A 20929-nucleotide genomic window follows, 5' to 3' on the forward strand; every position below is an offset into this window, starting at 1 on the left:
AAAAAATGAACTGTTGCATGTTGCGTTTATATTTTTGTTCAGTGTATTTACTAGGCTATTAGGTCCAATTAAATGAGAGATGCGCATGGTAATTTGTTGTATGGCTCCTTCGGGAATATGAACCCATCACCGCCAGAAAAGAGGAGGAATATATTCTGCAATGGTTATGAAAATAAAAGAGTACAAAGATTCCTATTTCTAATGATACGATTCCGATGTCTAATTATTTTAGATTCTAAAAATAAAACACAGATTTTCGCTCTTCTCATTAATGGCAAATGGTTGCATTCTTGTTGATATGTTTTCCCGTTTGTATTTTTATTTTATGAATAAGCTTTTCATCATATGCCCCATTTGCACAAAATACTTGCCAGCTTGCAATACAATTTTTCAAGCACTAGAAAATGTGCGTATGCATGGTCTAAAGTTTGCGGAGAGGTCAGCACATTCTCACGTCAAGTTACATTTTTATAAATGCCTGCTCTTGGGGTGTATTTTGTACATAAGCACGGTTGAACTCTGTGGCCATACTGACTAAAGAGAATGTGTTTTACTATTTTCATTATTTCCCTCCAAAGGAATTCTAAAGAATTCACATTTGTAAAAAGCATTGTCTTGTGAAGTTGTGAATCAGGAGTTATGAATCATAGCTAACGCTACAGGTGACCTACTGTGATGTGGTTGAAAACTATAGACCACTATGCCTCACCCATATATAAATATGTGAAGAATGTATTCTCCCCATTGTGTTTCTTCATCTCCTCCGCCTACCTAATTATAGACACGCTGGCTGTTCAATTGCATAGTCCATAATAGTTTTCTGCTTTCTCGACTTCAGAACAGACATTTTCCTCTAGGCCTTTCCGCCTGCCTCAGCCCTAGCGCGCCATAGGAGAGAACATCCGCCGAATAAGACCGGAGTTAGCTGGAATGCTTTGACGTCAGTAGCAGGCCAACCCAGGCCAGCGCTCAGAGCCGACCAGACGGAGGTGAATGCACGAATAGGCTAGCCTACTGCAGAGAGAGACGCACTCACGTCGAGCATCCCTGTTGCCTCGTCCTTTGCGGAGACATCGGGGCACGCAAAAACTACGCACCTGGCACAGTCAACACAGCAGGACGAGGGGGAAATATTGTGTAATAGCGTTATTAAGATTTTAACACATCAAGAAGGCTAGTATTATTGGTATAGAAAGAAGTGCATTGCTGTTTACAGTGGTGGGTCGCTTCACTAGTCTCAAGGATAACCCATTTTCCTAACTATGGTAAGTATTTATTTTTTATCTTTAAGCTAACTATATTCTCAGTCATAGCAATTTTTGAATTATCTCCTTTGGCTATAATGTTATTGTCAGACTGCGGTGCCAGATGTGAACGACAAGTCTATGTTTGTGCATTTCATCAGACGCGTAAGCTAGTCAGTAGATGTGTATTTTACGAACTCGGGACTGCGAACTCGGGACTGCGAATAGCCTACTGCTGGTATTAATGTCCATGGGGACATTAGAATTATCATAATTTGTACTTTGATAACTAGATATATGCGCTGGCAGCTTTGACATAAAATTATACCGACTCACTTATGATCCATCCTCTCCAATACCGCTGTCATACAAAACTTTCACAATGCTTTAAAATACATTAAAATATATGTTAATGTTAATGATATATATTTGTGTAACTGTTTGGTAAGGATATCTTAATTCATTAAAGGTCCAATGCGGCCGTTTTCATTGCAATATTATAACATTTATGGTTAACAGTTAAGTACCTTACTGTGATTCTTTTCAATTAAAATGATCGAAAAGACACAAAAATAGCTTCTTAGCCAAGAACAATTTCTCAAGCAAGAATTTTTCTAGCATTGTCTGGGAGTGGTCTGAGTGAGGAGGGGAAAACTGAAAACGATCTGTTATTGGCAGAGTGGCTTGGGACTCTCTTTCTTATTGGTCGATTAATTAGTTTACCGCCTGGTGATGTCACCGGGCTAGCCAATACTCCATCCCACCAAAACAGACATTTCACAATTTTCACAATTTCACAGTATTATTCCAACCTGTAGTGTGGAAATATATAGATTGTAACGACCCTGGGTTTATAAGCGTGGATATCGACTCTGCCGCTCGAGCATGCTTTTGGGGCACAGTCGATAGCGCGCTGGACTTCGGACTAGAAGGTCGAGGATTCGAGACCTGCTCCCTGCCGTTTCATTACAATATATATACGACACACAAAATCACGTTTTTGACTGCACTGGGCCATGAATGGGACATGATGATAATGATTGTAGTACAGGGGATGATGAGTAAAAGGATTGTGAGACAAAGTCTTAAGTTTACCCATTTGTTCTGTGTGTGTTGTCCTTTGTTAGGGAGTAGCAAGTTTGGTGGCATCTCACAGTGCAGTGTGTGATCACTCCCCATCTCTCATAACTCTGTAGGCTATTGTTCGTTACTGTAACAAGAGCGCTGGTTCCTGGCCTGCACCTTGTCTTTCTATTGCCTTGCCATCCCCAGGGAGTACGGGCCAACTCTGACTCATCACAGGACTGCCTACCAGACAGGAAGATAGAGAGCAAGGGGGAGAGGAGAGAGGGAGAGAGAAGGAAAGGATGGAGGAGAATACAGATGGGGTGATTGAATAGCAGAGAAAAGTCAAAGTGAACTAACAGAGTGTGTGTGTATATATCCAGCGTGCATGTGTGTGTGTGTGTGTGTGTGTGTGTGAGTGAGACAATGCATACGTGTGTACATGTGACTGCTTGTAACTCCCCATACTTTATTCTGAGCAGGATGGGACAGTGTCCCCTGGGTCAGAGAGGAGAGAGCAGGCAGGTCACAGGAGAAGTATGCAGCTACAGACTAGAGGTCGACCGATTAATCGGAATGGCCGATTAATTAGGGCCGTTTTCATAAACACCTTTATTTACCTTTATTTAACTAGGCAAGTCAGATTAAGAACACATTCTTATTTTCAATGACGGCCTAGGAACGGGGGTTAACTGCCTTGTTCAGGGGGGATTTGGGGATTAGTTTTTGCAACCTTCTGGTTACTAGTCCAACGCTCTAACCACCTGTCTTACATTGCACTCCACGAGGAGCCTGCATGGCAGGCTGACTACCTGTTACGCAAGGGCAGCAAGAAGCCAAGATAAGTTGCTAGCTAGCATTAAACTTATCTTGTAAAAAACGATCAATCTTAACATAATCACTAGTTAACTACACATGGTTGATGATATTACTAGTTTATCTAACGTGTCCTGCATTGCATGTAATTGATGCGGTGCCTGTTAATTTCTCATCGAATCACAGCCTACTTCGACAAGTGGGTGATGATTTAACAAGCCCATTTGCGAAAAAAGCACTGTCGTTGCACCAATGTACCTAACCATAAACATCAATGCCTTTCTTTAAAATCAATACACAAGTATATATTTTTAAACCTGCGTTTTTAGTAACTATTGCCTGCTAACATGAAATTGTGTCACTGCTCTTGCGTTCATTGCCTGGCTCGTTGCGAACTAATTTGCCAGAATTTTACGTAATTATGACTTACCATTGAAGGTTGTGCAATGTAACAGGAATATTTAGACTTAGGGTTGCCACCCGTTAGATAAAATATGGACCGGTTCCGTATTTCACTGAAAGAAAAAAACGTTTTGTTTTCGAGATGATAGTTTCCGGGTTTTTGACCATATTAATGACCTAAGGCTTGTATTTCTGTGTGTTTATTATATTATAATTAAGTCTATGATTTGATAGAGCAGTCTGACTGAGCGGTGGTAGGCACCAGCAGGCTCGTAAGCATTCATTCAAACAGCACTTTAGTGCGTTTTTGCCAGCAGCTTTCGCAATGCATTGCGCTGTTTATGACTTCAAGCCTGTCAACTCCCAAGATTAGGCTGGTGTAATCGATGTGAAATGGCTAGCTAGTTAGCGGGTGTGCGCTAATAGCGTTTCAAACGTCACTCGCTCTGAGACTTGGGAGTGGTTGTTCCCCTTGCTCTGCATGGGTAACGCTGCTTCGAGGGTGGCTGTTGTCGATGTGTTCCTGGTTTGAGCCCAGGTAGGAAGGAGCGAGGAGAGGGACGGAAGCTATACTGTTACACTGGCAATACTAAAGTGCCTATAAGAACATCCAATAGTCAAAGGTATATGAAATACAAATCGTATAGAGAGAAATAGTCCTATAATTCCTATAATAACTACAACCTAAAACTTCTTACCTGGGAATATTGAAGACTCATGTTAAAAGGAACCACCAGCTTTCATATGTTCCCATGTTCTGAGCAAGGCACTTAAACGTTAGCTTTCTTACATGGCACATATTGCACTTTTCTTCTCCAACACTTTGTTTTTGCATTATTTAAACCAAATCGAACATGTTTCATTATTTATTTGAGGCTAAATTGATTTTACTGATGTATTATATTAAGTTAAAATAAGTGTTCATTCAGTATTGTTGTAATTGTCATTATTACCAAAAATTTTTAAAATCGTCCGATTAATCGGTATCGGCTTTTTTTGGCCCCCCAGTAACCGGTATCGGTATCGGCGTTGAAAAATCATAATCGGTTGACCTCTACTACAGACACAACTCACTCAACCCTGTACTTCTCCTCCAATAGAATTACAATTCTATTTCAATTCCTATTAATATTAACATGCTGTTCCATGTTAAGAAGAAATGGAGGAGTTAAATATGCGATAAGAGTTTAAATGCTGGAAATGAGTGTGGAATTGAATTCTCAGTGTGATAATGACTGAATTAAGAATTCAGAAGAGAGAGTGCTCTCTCAAGTCTCTCTGCTCCCCTATTCTCACGGTGACCTCACCATTTTGAATATTGCATGATGGGAACAAGTGAGATGAGATCCTACATAAGAAAACCCCACTCCATTCCTCCATCAACCCCTCCCTCCTCTATCCCCATCACTATCCTCACTCCATACCCTCCTCCCTCCCTTTTCCTCCTTCCATCCCGATCTTCTCATCCTCTACTCTCCCCTCTGATAAGAGACAGAATTGTTATTTATTTATTTTATTTGATATATTTTATTTAACCTCTATTTAACTAGGCAAGTCAGTTAAGAACAAATTCGTAATTACAATGATGGCCTACCATGGCCAAACCCGGACGACGCTGGGCCAATTGTGCGCCGCCCTTGTAGGTGTTAAGCATGTCCCAGTTTAGGTCACCTAACAGTACGAACTCTGACGATAGATGGTTGTGCAATCAATTCACATATGGTGTCCAGTGCACAGCTGCGGGTTGAAGGGGGTCTATAACAAGCGGCAACTGTGAGAGACTTGTTTCTGGAAAGGTGGATTTTTAAAAGTAGAAGCTCGAATTGTTTGGGCACAGACCTGGATAGTATGACAGAACTCTGCAGGCTATCTCTGCAGTAGATTGCAACACCGCCCCCTTTGGCAGTTCTATCTTGTCGGAAAATGTTATAGTTTGGGATGGAAATTTCAGGATTTTTAGTGGCCTTCCTAAGCCAGGATTCAGACACAGCTAGGACATGCCGGGTTGGCGGACTGTGCTAAAGCAGTGAATAAAACAAACTTAGTGAGGAGGATTCTAATGTTAACATGCATGAAACCAAGGCTTTCACGGTTACAGAAGTCAACAAATGAGAGTGCCTGGGGAATGGGATTGGTGCTGGGGGCTGCAGTGCCTGGGTTAACCTCTACATCACCAGAGGAAAAGAGGAGGAGTAGGATAAGGGTATGGCTAAAGGGTATAAGAACTGGTCGTCTAGTGTGTTTGGAACAGAGAGTAAAAGGAGCAGATTTCTGGGCGCGGAAGAATAGATTCAAGGCATAATGTACAGACAAGGGTATGGTAGGATGTGAGTACATTGGAGGTAAACCTAGGCATTGAGTGACGATGAGAGAGGTTTTGTCTCTCGAGGCACGATTTAAGCCAGGTGAGGTCACCGCATGTGTGGGGGTGGAACAAAAGGGCTAGCTAAGGCATATTGAGCAGGGCTGGAGGCTCTACAGTGGAATAAGACAATAATCACTAACCAAAACAGCAATAGACAAGGCATATTGACATTAGGGAGAGGCATGTGTAGCTGAGTGATCATAGGGCCGGGGCTAGCAGGCTAGCAGATGGGCATCCGGGGGACGTCGCAACGGAAGAGCCTGTTGAAACCCCCTCGGACGGTTACGTCGGCAGACCAGTCGTGATGGTTCGGCAGGGCTCCGGGTCGGCAGTGAAGGGTCCAGGCCAATTGGCAAAAGAGGTATTGTAGCCCAAGAATTGGCTGATGGACATCTTCGGCTGGCCGGGAGATGGGCCTAGCTCCAGGCTAGCTCCAGGCTAACTGGTGCTTGCTTCGGGACAGAGACGTTAGCCAGGAGTAGCCACTCGGATAGCAGCTAGCTAGCTGCGATGATCCGGTGTAGAGGTTCAGACGGCAGGTAGCCTAGTGGTTAGAGCGTTGGACTAGTAACTTGAAGGTTGCTAGATTGAATCCCTGAGCTGACAAGGTAAAATTCTGTTGTTCTGCCCCCGAACAAGGCAGTTAACCCACTAGGCCGTCATTGTAAATGAGAATTTGTTCTTAACTGACTTGCCTAGTTAAATAAAGGTAAAATAATAATAATAAAAAAAGAGCTTGCGGTTGGAATCCGGAGATGTGGTAGAGAAAAAGCAGTCTGATATGCTCTGGGTTGATATCGCGCTGCGCAGACTGGCAGGAATTGACCGGGCTGAGGCTGGCTGATGTCCGAGTTAACGGTGATGACCGCTAGCAGTGGGTAACCGACTACTAGCTAGTTAGCTGGCTAGCTGCTGATGGGGGTTCTGGTTCTATCGTATAAAAAAATAACAGATCTGTACCACATTGGGTGGGGCGGGTTGCAGGAGAGTATGTTCAGTCCGTAGATGGAAATTGAGATCAAAAACATAAAAAATATATACGAAATATTTACGAAGAAAAATATATATACACGGGACGGGACAAGACAAAACAGACGTCCGACTGGGTAGAAGCTGTTCAGGGTCCTGTTGGTTCCAGACTTGGTGCATCGGTACCGCATGCTGTGCGGTAGCAGAAATTATTTCTATGACTTGGGTGGTTGGGGTCTTTGAAATTTTTTTGAGCCTTCCTCTGACACCGCCTGGTATAAAGGTCCTGGATGGCACGGAGCTTGGCCCCAGTGATGTACTGATGTACACACTTCCGTCTGTGGCGCCTTGCGGTAGGATACCAAGCAGTTGTCATACCAAGCAGGGATGCAGCCGTTCAAGGTGCTCTCAATGGTGCAGCTGTAGGACTTTTTGAGGATCAGAAGGCCCATGCCAAATCTTTTCAGCCTCTTGAGGGGGAAGAGGTGTTGTTGTGCCCTCTTTACGACTGTGTTGGTGTGTGTGGACCATGATAGATCCTTAGTGATGTGGACGCTGAGGAAGCTCTCTACCTGCTCCACTACAACCCTACCGATGTGAATGGGGCCCTCCATTTCCTGTAGTCCACAATCAGCTCCTTTGTCTTGCTGACGTTGAGGGAGAGGTTGTTGCACCACACTGCCAGGTCTCTAACCTCCTCCCTATAGGCTGTGTCATCGCCGTCAGTGTCATCAGCAAACTTAATGATAGTGTTGGAGTTGTGCGGGGCCACATAGTCGTGGGTGAACAGGGAGTACAGGAGGGGACTAAGCATGCACCCCTGAGGGGCCCCCGTGTTGAGAGTCAGCTGGCGGATGTGTTGTTGCCTAATCAGGGAGAGGTTGAAAGTGAGTGAAGACACTTGCCAGCTGGTCAGCACATGCTCTGAGTACAGGTCCTGGTAATCCGTCTGGCCCTCCGTTTGACACAGTCGTCCGGAACAGCTGGTGCTCTCATGCATTGTTCAGTGTTGCTTACCTTGATGCGAGCATAAAATACATTTAGCTCATCTGGTAAGCTCGCGTCACTGGGCAGCTCGTGGCTAGGTTTCCCTTCGTAATCCATCATAGTTTGCAAGCCCTACCACATCCGACAAGTAGTAAGATTTGATCTTAGTCCTCAGTTGATGCTTTGCCTGTTTGATGGCTCGTCGGAGATCGTAGTGAGACTTCTTATAAGCATCTGGCTTAGTGTCCCGCTCCTTGAAAGTGGCAGCTCTAGCCTTTAGCTCAGTGCGGATGCTTTCTGTAATCCATGGCTCCTGTTTGGGATATGTATTAATGGCCACTGTGTAGTCGATGCACTTAATAATGAAGCCAGGAGGTATTTAAATTTGAAGCGTGCTGAAATGGGGCTGAATGGCACCAACAAATCACTAAGGATCATGGTGAAAGGGGCCGTAACTAGCAAAGGATCATGGCTGATGTAGTCGTTTTCATCCTGCCTAAGAGAGTCCACCGGGAACCTTCTCGTAGCCTGCCGGCTCGTGATTGGTCTGTGTCAGCACGTGGTCCTGTGTGACAACAAATGTAGTCGTCAGAATGGATCACTATTTAATTAAATATTTCAATTTGTAGCGAACTTTAAATAATTCACCATGGGGATCAAACACATTTTAGAGGCTAAAACGGCCATGAAATTGTTTTTTGTTTGAACGTTTTGGGGATCGTAATTTACATAGGTTTCTGGGTCAGACCAGGGATTTTGGCACCGCTAGGTTGTTACGCAGCAGCCGACCAGCAGAGCTTGTGACTTCACACTCCAGACCTGACACTGGGGGCCTGTGTAAACTGCAATCTGATTAATCCCGGAACATATTCCAGTCTGTGCTAGTGAAACAGTCCTGTAGCTTAGCATCCACTTGGGCGCATCACTGGTACTTCCTTTTTGAGTTATTGCTTGTAAACAGGAATCAGTAAGATAGAGTTATGGTCAGATTTAACAAATGGAGGGCGTTTCTGTATGTGGAGTGAAGGTGATCAAAGTTTTTTCACCTCTAGTTGCACAGGTGACATGCTGGTAGAAATGAGCAAAGATGGATTTCAGTTTCCGTATATTAAAATCACTGGCCACTAGGAGCACTGCCGCTGGATGCACCGCCTTAGCGCTCACGAGTGGCGGAGCGGTCTAAGGCACTCATTGATAAAGGTGTCACTAGAGACCTGGTTCGATTCCAGGCTGTATCATAACCGGACGTGATTGGGAGTCCCATAGGGTGGCGCACAATTGGCACTGCGTCGTCCGGTTTAGGGCTTGACCAGGGTAGGTTGTCGTTGTAAATAAGAATTTGTTCTTAACTGACTTGCCTAGGTAAATAAAGGTTAAATTAAACCAGCATCGGTTTGTGGTGGTAAATAAACAGCTATGAAAAATATAGATGAAAACTCTCTTTGTACATTTTTGATGGTCTGAAATAAATGATCCCAGAAATGTTTCATATGCACAAAAAGCTTATTTCTCTCATATTTGTGCACACATTTGTTTACATCCCTGTTAGTGAGCATTTCTCCTTTGCCAAGATAATCCATACACCTGACAGGTGTGGCATATCAAGAGGCTGATTAAACAGCGTGATCATTACACAGGTGCACCTTGTGCTGGGGACAATAAAAGGTGACTCTAAAATGTGCAGTTTTGTCACACAACGCAATGCCACAGATGTTTCAAGTTTTGAGGGAGTGTGCAATTGCCATTCTGACTACAGGAATGTCCACCAGAGCTGTTGCCAGAGAATGTAATATTAATTTCTCTACCATAAGCCGCCTCCAACGTTGTTTTAGAGAATTTGGTAGTACGTCCTCCGACCTCAAAACTGCAGACCACGTGTAACCATCATGTTTTTAAGCATGGTGGTGGCTGCATTACATTACATTTAAGTCATTTAGCAGACGCTCTTATCCAGAGCGACTTACAAATTGGTGCATTCACCTTATGATATCCAGTGGAACAACCACTTTACAATAGTGCATCTAAATCTTTTAAGGGGGGGGGGGGGGGGTTAGAAGGATTACTTTATCCTATCCTAGGTATTCCTTAAAGAGGTGGGGTTTCAGGTATCTCCGGAAGGTGGTGATTGACTCCGCTGTCCTGGCGTCGTGAGGGAGCTTGTTCCACCATTGGGGTGTCAGAGCAGCGAACAGTTTTGACTGGGCTGAGCGGGAACTGTGCTTCCTCAGAGGTATGGGGGCCAGCAGGCCAGAGGTGGATGAACGCAGTGCCCTTGTTTGGGTGTAGGGCCTGATCAGAGCCTGAAGGTACGGAGGTGCCGTTCCCCATGTCCATGTTCAGCCACAATTCTGAGAAACATAGGATATTACAGTTCTTCCGGTCCCGTTGATAGGATAGTCTCGAACGGAGCATGTCCAGTTGATTCTCCAGTGGTTGTATGTACGCCAATAGAATGCAGGGTAGAGGTGGTTCATTCCCCCGTCAACGTAGTTTCTCCAGAGTGCACCCACTTCGGCTTCACTTACTGTACGCCGCCTCTTTCTTCTCCGAGTTTTGGGGATTAGAACCTCGTCCGGGGTGAGCAGTATGTCCTGCACCGCCGACTCATTGAAGTAGAAATCTTCATCCAAATCAAGGTTAGTGATCGTTGTTATAATGTCCAGAAGCTCTTTTCGGTAATAAGAAATTATGGTGGAAACATTATGTAGAAAAATAGTTACGATCAATGCAAACAAAACACCCAAAATAGCAGAATTGATCAGGAGCACGTAAAACCGCTATCCAATCCAGCGACATGTCTCGTGTGTGCGTTTGCGCGTGCGTGTGTGGCAATGGATTTGTCCATATCCACCCTGGTCCTTGTGTTAAGTGCAGTACCTCTATTGCTTGTTTGTCTGGTATGTTCACATAGGTACAATGTGTTCTCAGCCTTTCTGCTCAGCTAGCACCAGGCACCAGAGAATAGATATTCTCACCCATTTTCTCAAGATGTTAGCAAACAAACATGCTAAGTTTGCTGAAATCCTGATGCTTTAGCATTGTTTATTAATGTTTGTGTGCCTGTGAGTGTGTGTATGTGCATGAGAGAAATGTACAGTATGTGTTAGTTGTCAGTGTGTGTGTCTGTGTGTTTATAACAGTGAAAGTCATCTCCCCAGCGGAAGCCTGGTCCCTGTTTGAACACTATCAGAAGGAAACAGTGTTGTTTCCTCCCTGCTCCCTATAGGACGCAGCGGTCTCACACTGTGCTGTTTTAGGCCTGTTCTGCTTTGGTAGCTGACAAGAGAGGCAGTGAAAGCCACAATGAATAGGAGGGTGGCATTCTCTTTCACTCTCTCAGTCTCTGTTCTCTTTCCCTTTCTCATCTCTCCCTACTGTCTATCTCTTTCTCACATCTCCCCTCTATTTTACAGTCTACCACAGCACAGCTTGTGCACTGAACTTTGTTTAGCATTACTGCTGCTGTTTCTCTCAAATGGAAACATAAAAGCTCTATCCCAAGGACAGATCCTAAGGAAAGTCCGATCTTGCAAAACACACAAACAATGTGTGTGTGGCTGTGTGCATTTGAATGCACAAGTGTGAGTTAGACTTTCTGTGTATATACTACTAGTGTATGTATACATAGTTCAACTAACAATGATTGATTCCCAGAATGTTTCAGGTAGATTGTGTGCATTACATCACCTGAAAAACTTGTAAACAGGCTGAGGCCCAGACAAAGCCCAGGCCCAGACAAAATAAGTGGACATGAGTTGAAGCACTGTGCTGAACAATTAGCTGGTGTTTTTACAGACATTTTACAATCCTTGCTCGACCAGCAAAACGTGCCAGTATTGTGGAAAAACTCAACAATTATACCCATTACTAAAGCGTCTAATCCCTCTGTGCTGAATGACAACTGGCCTGTCGCCTTGACATCCTTAGTAATGAAAATTGTGAAAAGTCATTTTCTCAGCGCCACCCAGAAGCTCCTCGACCTGTTTCAGTTTACCTATCAGCCCAGCAGAGGAGTTGATGATGTCATTCTTACGCTCCTCAACATGGTCTGTAGACATCTAGAGGCCGCTAAATCCCATGTCAGGTTTCTGTTTGTTGACTTTTCTTCTGCCTTCAACATAATCCAGCCTTACATTAAAGCACAGAGGCTCATAATGGACTTCTCCTTAGATGGGGGGCTGGTTTTGTGGCTGTTGGACTTCCTGAGCCACAGGTCACAGCGGGTCAAGGTGGGTCCCCACGTGTCGGACATACACACCACCAACACAGGCTCCCCACAGGGATGTGTTTTGTCACCTCTCCTGTACATCTTGTACACTAAAAGTTGTACCAGTTCCGATCCTGACAGACACCTAGTTAAGTTCGCTGATGACACTGCCTTGATGAGGAACACCGTGGCCAGGCCCTAAATTACTTTGTAGAGTGGTGTGATGTTTCACACTTGGTCCTCAATACCAGCAAGACCAAAGAGATGTGCATAGGTGCGAACAACACCTACCTCTGCAATATCTACGTATCATCTACGTCAGAACATAGAGATTGTAGAGGAATATAAATATCTGGGTGTCCTCTTGGACAATAAGCTTCAGTGGAGTACAGACCTGGTCTACAAAAAGAGTCAACAGAGACTGCATTTTCTCAAAAAGCTGGGATCTTTTAATGTTGACTGTACTTTACTGACTCTGTTTTACAAATCTTTCATTAAGAGTATTTTAACTTTTTGTAATGTTTGTTGGTTTGGCAAAGCCACTGTCAGCCAGAAAAATATGCTGAGAAGGATTATCACCACAGCAAGCAAGGTACTTGGAGTCAAACAGACAGGCCTGGATGAGATCTTTAAGGTCAGGGCCCTCAGCAAGGCTCACAAAATTATTTTAGACCCAAGACACCCCCTGTACCTGGACTTTGAACGAATTTGTGCCAGGTGTGATATCGCTCCTAAACAGCTCGGTCTAATGTTCCTATCAATCCAGTAAGGCCAGCAGGCTAGTCTCTTTTTATTGCTATGTAACTGTATTGAGTGTTGTATTGTCAATTTGTTTTCTACTGTATTTAAAAACCACTTTAAACCTGTACATGATACTGCAACAGAATTTCTCCATGGGGTCAATAAAGTCAGTAAGTAGTCAAGCCAGTATGAATTGGTTAAAGCTCAATTATTGCTGGTGAAAAGAGCCAATAATGAGCCGAATTAGCTACTGTCACCTACCATTGACTGACATGTCTTGATACAACCGCCTGCATAATGTCTGCGTGACGCCTGCGTTTTATTAGGGCTGGGTGGTATACTGTATTTTATTATATACCGGTATTGATGCAGGGACTGGTTTGGGTTTTTACTTTACCTTCTATACCGGTTTTTGAATGTTTCGGTTTGTTGAATGTGATACGCCAGGTGTAATGCCAATTTTTGCTCGAATCAACTCTCCCCGCTCTTTCTCTCCGTGCCACTTTCCACACAGACCTAGCCACGCCCCCTGTCACTCAAGGAGCGAATTTGATGTTCCTCAACCACGAGACACTTGTGTTCAGTCTGCATGGTCTATGCAGCACATGCAATTCAATATCCAAGATGGCGTAGCAGTCAGACGTCTTTGTCCTTCGTCTTGTCGTGTCCCATGTATATATCTTTTTATACCTTTTCTTCGCATATCTTTTTTATATTGTTCTAAACCTCAAATTCAAAATACTCTCCTGCAACCCGCCTCACCCAATGTGGTGTGGATCTGTTTTTTCGAAAGTATTTACCTCGGAACCGGAATCCCCCAACAGAAGCTAGCCAGCTCACTAGCTACTAGCTAGTAGTCAGCTACCCACTGCTAGCGGCCATCAGCTAACCTTTAGCTCGGAAAGCTCTCGCCAGTTTGTTCAACGCGACTCAAACCAGAGCATACCGGACCTATTTTCTCTCCATATCCCCAGATTCCTACCGCAAGCTCTGAACCTTTTCACCTGGATCATCGCAGCTAGCTAGCTGCAATCCGAGTGACTACTCCTGGCTAACGTCTGTCCCGATACAAGCACCAATTAGCCTGGAGCTAGCCCATGCTAGGCCCATTCTCCCGGCTAGCTGAAGAGGCCCATCAGCCACTCCTGGGCTACAATACCCGGACCACTTCTACTGCCGGTACGGGGCACGGAACCCCGCCGATCCTTCACGACTGGACTACCGTCGTAACCTGCTCGAGGGGGCACTCAACTGGCCCCTACGCCGCGATGTCCCCTGAATACCCATCTGCTAGCCTGCTAGCAGCTGCCCGCTAGCTATCTAGAGCATATTGGACTGTTAGCTGAATAGACCCATCGGCCAATTTCTTGGGCCACTATACCTATTTTGCCAATTGGACTTGGACCCCTCTGCTACTCGGAACCCTACTAATCCATCACGACTGGTCTTTCGACGTCACCGCACGCGGAGGCTAAAACAGACTTTCCTCCCTCGCGACGTCCCTCTAAGGCCCTTCTGCTAGCTTACTATCCCCGGCCTGCTAGCTGTCTGAATCGCCGTGTCTCCAGCCTGCCCACCCACTCACTGGACCCCTATGATAACTCGGCTTCGCATGCCTCGCCCTACTATCAATATGCTTTGTCCATTACTGTCCTGGTTAGTGATTATTGTCTTATTTCACAGTAGAGCCTCTAGCCCTGCTTAATATGCCTTAACCAACCATTTAGTTCCACCTCCCACATATGCGGTGACATCACCTGGTTTAACCGTCTCTGGAGACAATATCTCTCTCATCATTACTCAATGCCTAGGTTTACCTCCAATGTACTCACATCCTACCAAACCTTTGTCTGTACATTATGTCTTGAATCTATTCTATCGCGCCCAGAAACCTGCTCCTTTTACTCTCTGTTCCAAATGTACTAGACGACCAGTTCTGATAGCCTTTAGCCGTACCCTTATCCTACTTCTCCTCTGTTCCTCTGGTGATATAGAGGTTAACCCAGGCCCTGCAGTGCCTAGCTCCACTCCTACTCCCCAGGTGCTCTCATTTGTTGACTTTTGTAACTGTAAATGCCTTGGTTTCATGCATGTTAACATTAGAAGCCTCCTCCCTTATTCACTGCTTTAGCACACTCTGCCAACCTGGATGTCCTAGACGTGTCTGAATCCTGGCTTAGGAAGACCACCAAAAACCTTGAAATTTCCATCCCTAACTATAACATCACCGACAAGATAGAACTGCCTAAGGGGGCGGTGTTGCAATCTACTGCAGAGATAGCCTGCAGAGTTCTGTCTTATTATCCAGGTCTGTGCCCAAACAATTTGATCTTCTACTTTTAAAAATCCACCTTTCCAGAAACAAGTCTCTCACCGTTGCTGCTTGTTATAGACCACCCTCTGCCCCCAGCTGTGCCCTGGACACCATATGTGAATTGATTGCACCCCCATTTATCTTCAGAGCTCGTGCTGCTAGGTGACCTAAACTGGGACATGCTTAGCACCCTGGCCATCCTACAATCTAAGCTAGATGTCCTCAATCTCACACAAATTATCAATGAACCCACCAGGTACAACCCCAAATCCGTAAACGTGGGCACCATCATAGATATCATCCTAACTAACTTGCCCTCCAAATACACCTCTGCTGTTTTCAACCAAGATCTCAGCGATCACTTCCTCATTGCCTGCATCCGTAATGGGTCTGCGGTCAAACGACCACCCCTCATCACTGTCAAACGCTCCCTAAAACACTTCAGCGAGCAGGCCTTTCTAATCGACCTCCGGGTATCCTGAGTATAACAGAACTCATATGGCAGGCAAAAACCTGAGAAGATTCTGTATAGGAAGTGCCCTCTCTGACCATTCCTTGAGCTTCTTGACTCTGTTTATTGAAGACTGAGGGTCTTTGCTGTAACGTGACACTTCCTATGGCTCCCATAGGCTCTCAGAAGGCGGGAAAAAGCTGAATGATGTAATTCCAGCCACTGGCTGAAAAATATTAGCGCTTTTGGCAAGTGCTCTATCAGAGGACAATGGGCTGAGGCGCGTGCACGAGTCGACCCCATGTTTTTATTTTCTTTCGTCTTTGAACCTAAACACAGATTCCCGGTCGGAATATTATCGCTTTTTTACGAGAAAAATGGCATAAAAATTGATTTTAAACAGCGGTTGACATGCTTCGAAGTACGGTAATGGAATATTTAGAAATGTTTTGTCACGAAATGCGTCGTGCGCGTCACCCTTCTTTATCATTCGGATAGTGTCTTGAACGCACAAACAAAACAGAGGATATTTGAACATAACTATGGATTATTTTGAACCAAACCAACATTTGTTATTGAATTAGAAGTCCTGGGAGTGCATTCTGACGAAGACAGCAAAGGTAATAACATTTTTCTTATAGTAAATCTGATTTTGGTGAGTGCTAAACTTGGTGGGTGTCTAAATAGCTAGTCCTATGATGCCGGGCTATCTACTGAGAATATTGCAAAATGTGCTTTCACCGAAAAGCTATTTTAAAATCGGACATAGCGAGTGCATAGAGGAGTTCTGTATCTATAATTCTTAAAATAATTGTTATGTTTTTTGTGAACGTTTATCGTGAGTAATTTAGTAAATTCACCGGAAGTTTGCGGGGGGTATGCTAGTTCTGAACGTCACATGCTAATGTAAAAAGCTGTTTTTTGATATAAATATGAACTTGATTGAACAAAACATGCATGTATTGTATAACATAATGTCCTAGGGTTGTCATCTGATGAAGATCATCAAAGGTTAGTGCTGCATTTAGCTGTGGTTTGGGTTTATGTGACATTACATGCTAGCTTGAAAAATGGGTGTCTGATTATTTCTGGCTGGGTACTCTGCTGACATAATCTAATGTTTTGCTTTCGTTGTAAAGCCTTTTTGAAATCGGACAGTGTGGTTAGATTAACGAGTCTTGTCTTTAAAATGGTGTAAAATAGTCATATGTTTGAGAAATTGAAGTAATAGCATTTCTAAGGTATTTGAATAACGCGCCACGGGATTCCAGTGGCTGTTACGTAGGTGGGACGAAATCGTACCACTGGCCCTAGAGAAGTTAAAATAAATGTTTATGCTATTTTTCTCGTAAAATAGCGATAATATTCCAACCGGGCGATGTTGTATTCATTCAAAAACTGAAAGAAAAAAATGGCGAGTTCTCGTGACCGCGCATCTCCAGTCTCACTGTCCCCAGGCTGACCACTTACAAACTCTGCTGCTGTACTTTGCCCAGAGACAGCAGACACCCCATTCCACTTTCTGGAGGCTTTAGAGAGCCAATGGAAGCCTTAGAAAGTGTCACGTTACAGCACAGATGCTGTAATGTCGATAGAGATGCAACAGAAGGACAACAAATTGTCAGACAGGGCACTTCCTGTATGGAATCTTCTCAGGTTTTGGCCTGCCATATGAGTTCTGTTATACTCACAGACACCATTCAAACAGTTTTAGAAACTTTAGACTGTTTTCTATCCAAATCAATTAATTATAAGCATATTCTAGTTTCTGGGCAGGAGTAGTAACCCGATTAAATCGGGTACATTTTTTATCCGGCCGTGAAAATACTGCCCCCTATCCCAAAGAAGTTAACTAACCTCCAGACGAGCTTCAATGCCATACAACTCTCTTTCTGTGGCCTCCAACTGCTCTTAAATGCAAGTAAAACTAAATGCATGCTCTTCAACCGATCGCTGCCCGCACCTGCCTGCCAGTCCAGCATCTCTGCTCTGGACGGTTTTGACTTAGAATATGTGGACAGCTACAAATACCTAGGTGTCTGGATAGACTGTAAACTCTCCTTCCAGACACACATTAAGCATCTCCAATCCAAAATTAAATCTAGAATCGGCTTCCTATTTCGCAACAAAGACTCCTTCACTCATGCTGCCAAACATACCCTTGTAAACCTGATCATCCTACTGATCATCCTACCGATCCTCGACTTTGGCAATGTCATTTACAAAATAACCTCCAACACTCTACTCAACAAATTGGATGCAGTCTATCACAGTGCCATCTGGCCCTCGCTTCATATTCGCCACCAAACCCACTGGCTTCAGGTTATCTACAAGTCTCTGCTAGGTAAAGCCCCGCCTTATCTCAGCTCACTGGTCACCATAGCAGCACCCACCCGTAGCACGCGCTCCAGCAGGTATATCTCACTGGTCACCCCCAAAGTCAACTCTTCCTTTGGCCGCCTTTCCTTCCAGTTCTCTGCTGCCAATGACTGGAACGAACTGCAAAAATCACTGAAGCTGGAGACTCATATCTCCCTCACTAGCTTTAAGCACCAGCTGTCAGAGCAGCTCACAGATCACTGCACCTGTACATAGCCCATCTGTAAATAGCCCATCCAACTACCTCATCCCCATACTGTATTTATTTATTTATCTTGCTCCATTGCACCCCAGTATCTCTACTTGCACATTCATCTTCTGCACATCTACCATTCCAGTGTTTAATTGCTATATTGTAATACTTCGCCACCATGGCCTATTTATTACCTTACCTCCCTTATCCTACCTCATTTGCACACACTGTATATAGACTTTTTGTGTTTGTTTATTCCATGTGTAACTCTGTGTTGTTGTATGTGTCAAACTGCTTTGCTTTATCTTGGCCAGGTCGCAGTTGTAAATTAGAACTTGTTCTCAACTAGCCTACCTGGTTAAATAAAGGTGAAAAAAAAACAATGTTGATGACAACAATGCTGTTTTCACATTGCTTCTTAATATAAATCCACTAGCGTTCTATAATGTCACTATTAGTTTGTGTATCTTACATCAGCAAACAGCTAGTTTGTCTTTTCTTTGCAAGTTGCCCTAAATCTTGTGAGACGCTAATTGTTAGAGCAAACGTAGCTAGCTAATACAGCCTGATAATACCAGTGATGGTGTAGACCTAAATCAGCATGTTGTTTGTGCAACAGTATCTTCTAAATCAAATGGAATATGCAAAGCAAGAATATGTTAGCTACATGAAGTAGCTAAAAGAAAACATGCAATGTAAGCAAGGCTTATAGAGTCCCGTAGGAAACACTTATCAACACTTTAGTCTTACCCTGTCACAATAACTCCTCAGTGGCATTTTAATTTGTGGCCATCTCAAACAACACTGTATTCAAAGTGCCAACTATTATATTCTAACTATAGAATTAGAATAGTCATTCTATTTCCATGATTCCAACAGTTTTTCTCAAAATTCGCAATTCAAATCGCAATTGTAACATTTGGTTAAAAATAAGTCCTAGATTATTTGCCCATATCGTGCAGTCCTACGTGGCAGTGTGGAAATGATCTCAATTGAGCAGTGGTGTAAAGTACTTAAGTAGTACTTGAAAGTATTTTTACTTAAGTCATTATTTGGGGGGATATCTGTACTTTACTTTACTATTTTTATTTTTGACTACTTTTACTTTTACTTCACTACATTCCTAAAGAAAATACTGTACTTTTTACTCCATACATTTTCCATGACACCTAAAAGTACATTTTGAATGCTTAGCAGGACAGGAAAATGGTCCAATTCACACACTTGTCAAGAGAACATCCCTGGTCATCTACTGCCTCTGATCTGGAGGACTCACTTAACACAAATGCTTTGTTTGTCAATTATGTCTGAGTGTTGGAGTGTGCCCCTGGCTATCTGTACATTTAAAAAATCATGAAAATGGTGCAATCTGGTTTGCTTAATATAAGGAATTTTTAATTATTAAGTACGTTTTATCAATTACATTTACTTTTGATACTTAAGTATATTTAAAACCAAATACTTTTAGACTTTTACTCAAGTAGTATTTTACTGGGTGACTTTCACTTTTACGTAAGTCATTTTCTGTTAATGTATCTTTACTTTTTACTCAAGTATGACAATTGGGTACTTTTTCCACCACTGCAATTGAGTGCAGGAAATGCAGAAATGATAAAAGTGCTGAAATTTGTTTTGGTTGAAGTTGAATTGAACAGTATAAAACAATCAGAATGGAAAAATACTGATTAAAATCACTTATAATGTATGTGTTGCCACCCTAGGATCACTCACTACTCATAAAGCAAATGTACAACTTTTATTATTCAAAAACAAAAAATACTGTGAAATACCATCATATATCATTTCTTTTTAAATACCGTGATATAATATTTTGGCCATATCGCCCAGCCCTACGTGTTATGTTGTAGTCTACCAGTGAACGTCTGAATGGCATGTAGTGAGACCAATGCCTGACTAATGTGTGCGTGACAAATGCATCTTAAAAAATTGCATTGAGCCATTGTGTTATTGACTGTACGTTTGTTTATGTGTAACTCCGTGTTGTTGTTTTTGTCGCACTGCTTTGCTTTATCTTGGCCAGGTCGCAGTTGTAAATGGGAACTTGTTCTCAACAGGCCTACCTGGTTAAATAAAGGTGAAATAATAAAAAAAAGCTATATTGTTAATCTGCAGGCTATTATAATAACGTAAGCCTCGACTGCGGGGGGGTCTACTCATACAATTTTGATTTGATTTTCTTTATTTTAGGTTAAAAAGAAGCATGGTAGGCCTACTGCTGGCAACTGTAGCCTATATTCAGCACTCATTTTTGGGGGGACACCGTTGCATTTGATGTGAACACCATGGCAGTTATGCACTCCAATAGTAATTATATGCAACATGCATCTAACCCAAATATAGCTGGGATCTTTCTCCCTTGTCAAATCAACATCTTCATTAGCCTATTATATTGCTGAAATTGCAACTTGAATCGATTGATCAAGTGGTTATAGCCTACAGTTACCTGATAGATATTCAAATCAAATCAAACTTTATTTGTCACATGCACCGAATACAAGTGTAGACCTTACTGTGAAATGCTTACTTACAAGCCCTTAACCAACAGTGCGGTTCAAGAAGATTTAAGAAAATATTTACCAAATAAACTAAAGTAAAAAATAATAATAACATAACAATATCTAGGCTATATACAGGGGGTACCGGTACCGAGTCAGCGTGCGGGGGTACAGGTTCGAGGTAATTTGTAGGTAGCGGTAGCAGAGAAAACAGTCTACGACTTGGGTGACTGGAGTCTCTGACAAGTTTGTGGGCTTTCCTCTGACACCGCCTATTATA

The 20929-nt window shown here is 43.2% G+C and overlaps 1 protein-coding gene across 1 annotated transcript in view; it reads left to right on the plus strand.

The window, feature by feature from the left end:
• The first annotated feature begins 812 nt into the window (after nucleotides 1-812).
• Nucleotides 813-20929, plus strand: part of LOC106573646 (SNF-related serine/threonine-protein kinase) — a 58582-nt gene continuing 38465 nt past the window's right edge. The window contains exon 1 of the mRNA XM_014148885.3: nucleotides 813-1265. The gene's annotated coding sequence lies outside the window, so the exon portion shown is untranslated. The remainder of the gene's footprint in view (nucleotides 1266-20929) is intronic.

The sequence above is a fragment of the Salmo salar genome, chromosome 16 (genome assembly GCF_965601325.2).
Source record: "Salmo salar chromosome 16, fSalSal1, whole genome shotgun sequence".
Classification (NCBI taxonomy): domain Eukaryota; kingdom Metazoa; phylum Chordata; class Actinopteri; order Salmoniformes; family Salmonidae; genus Salmo; species Salmo salar.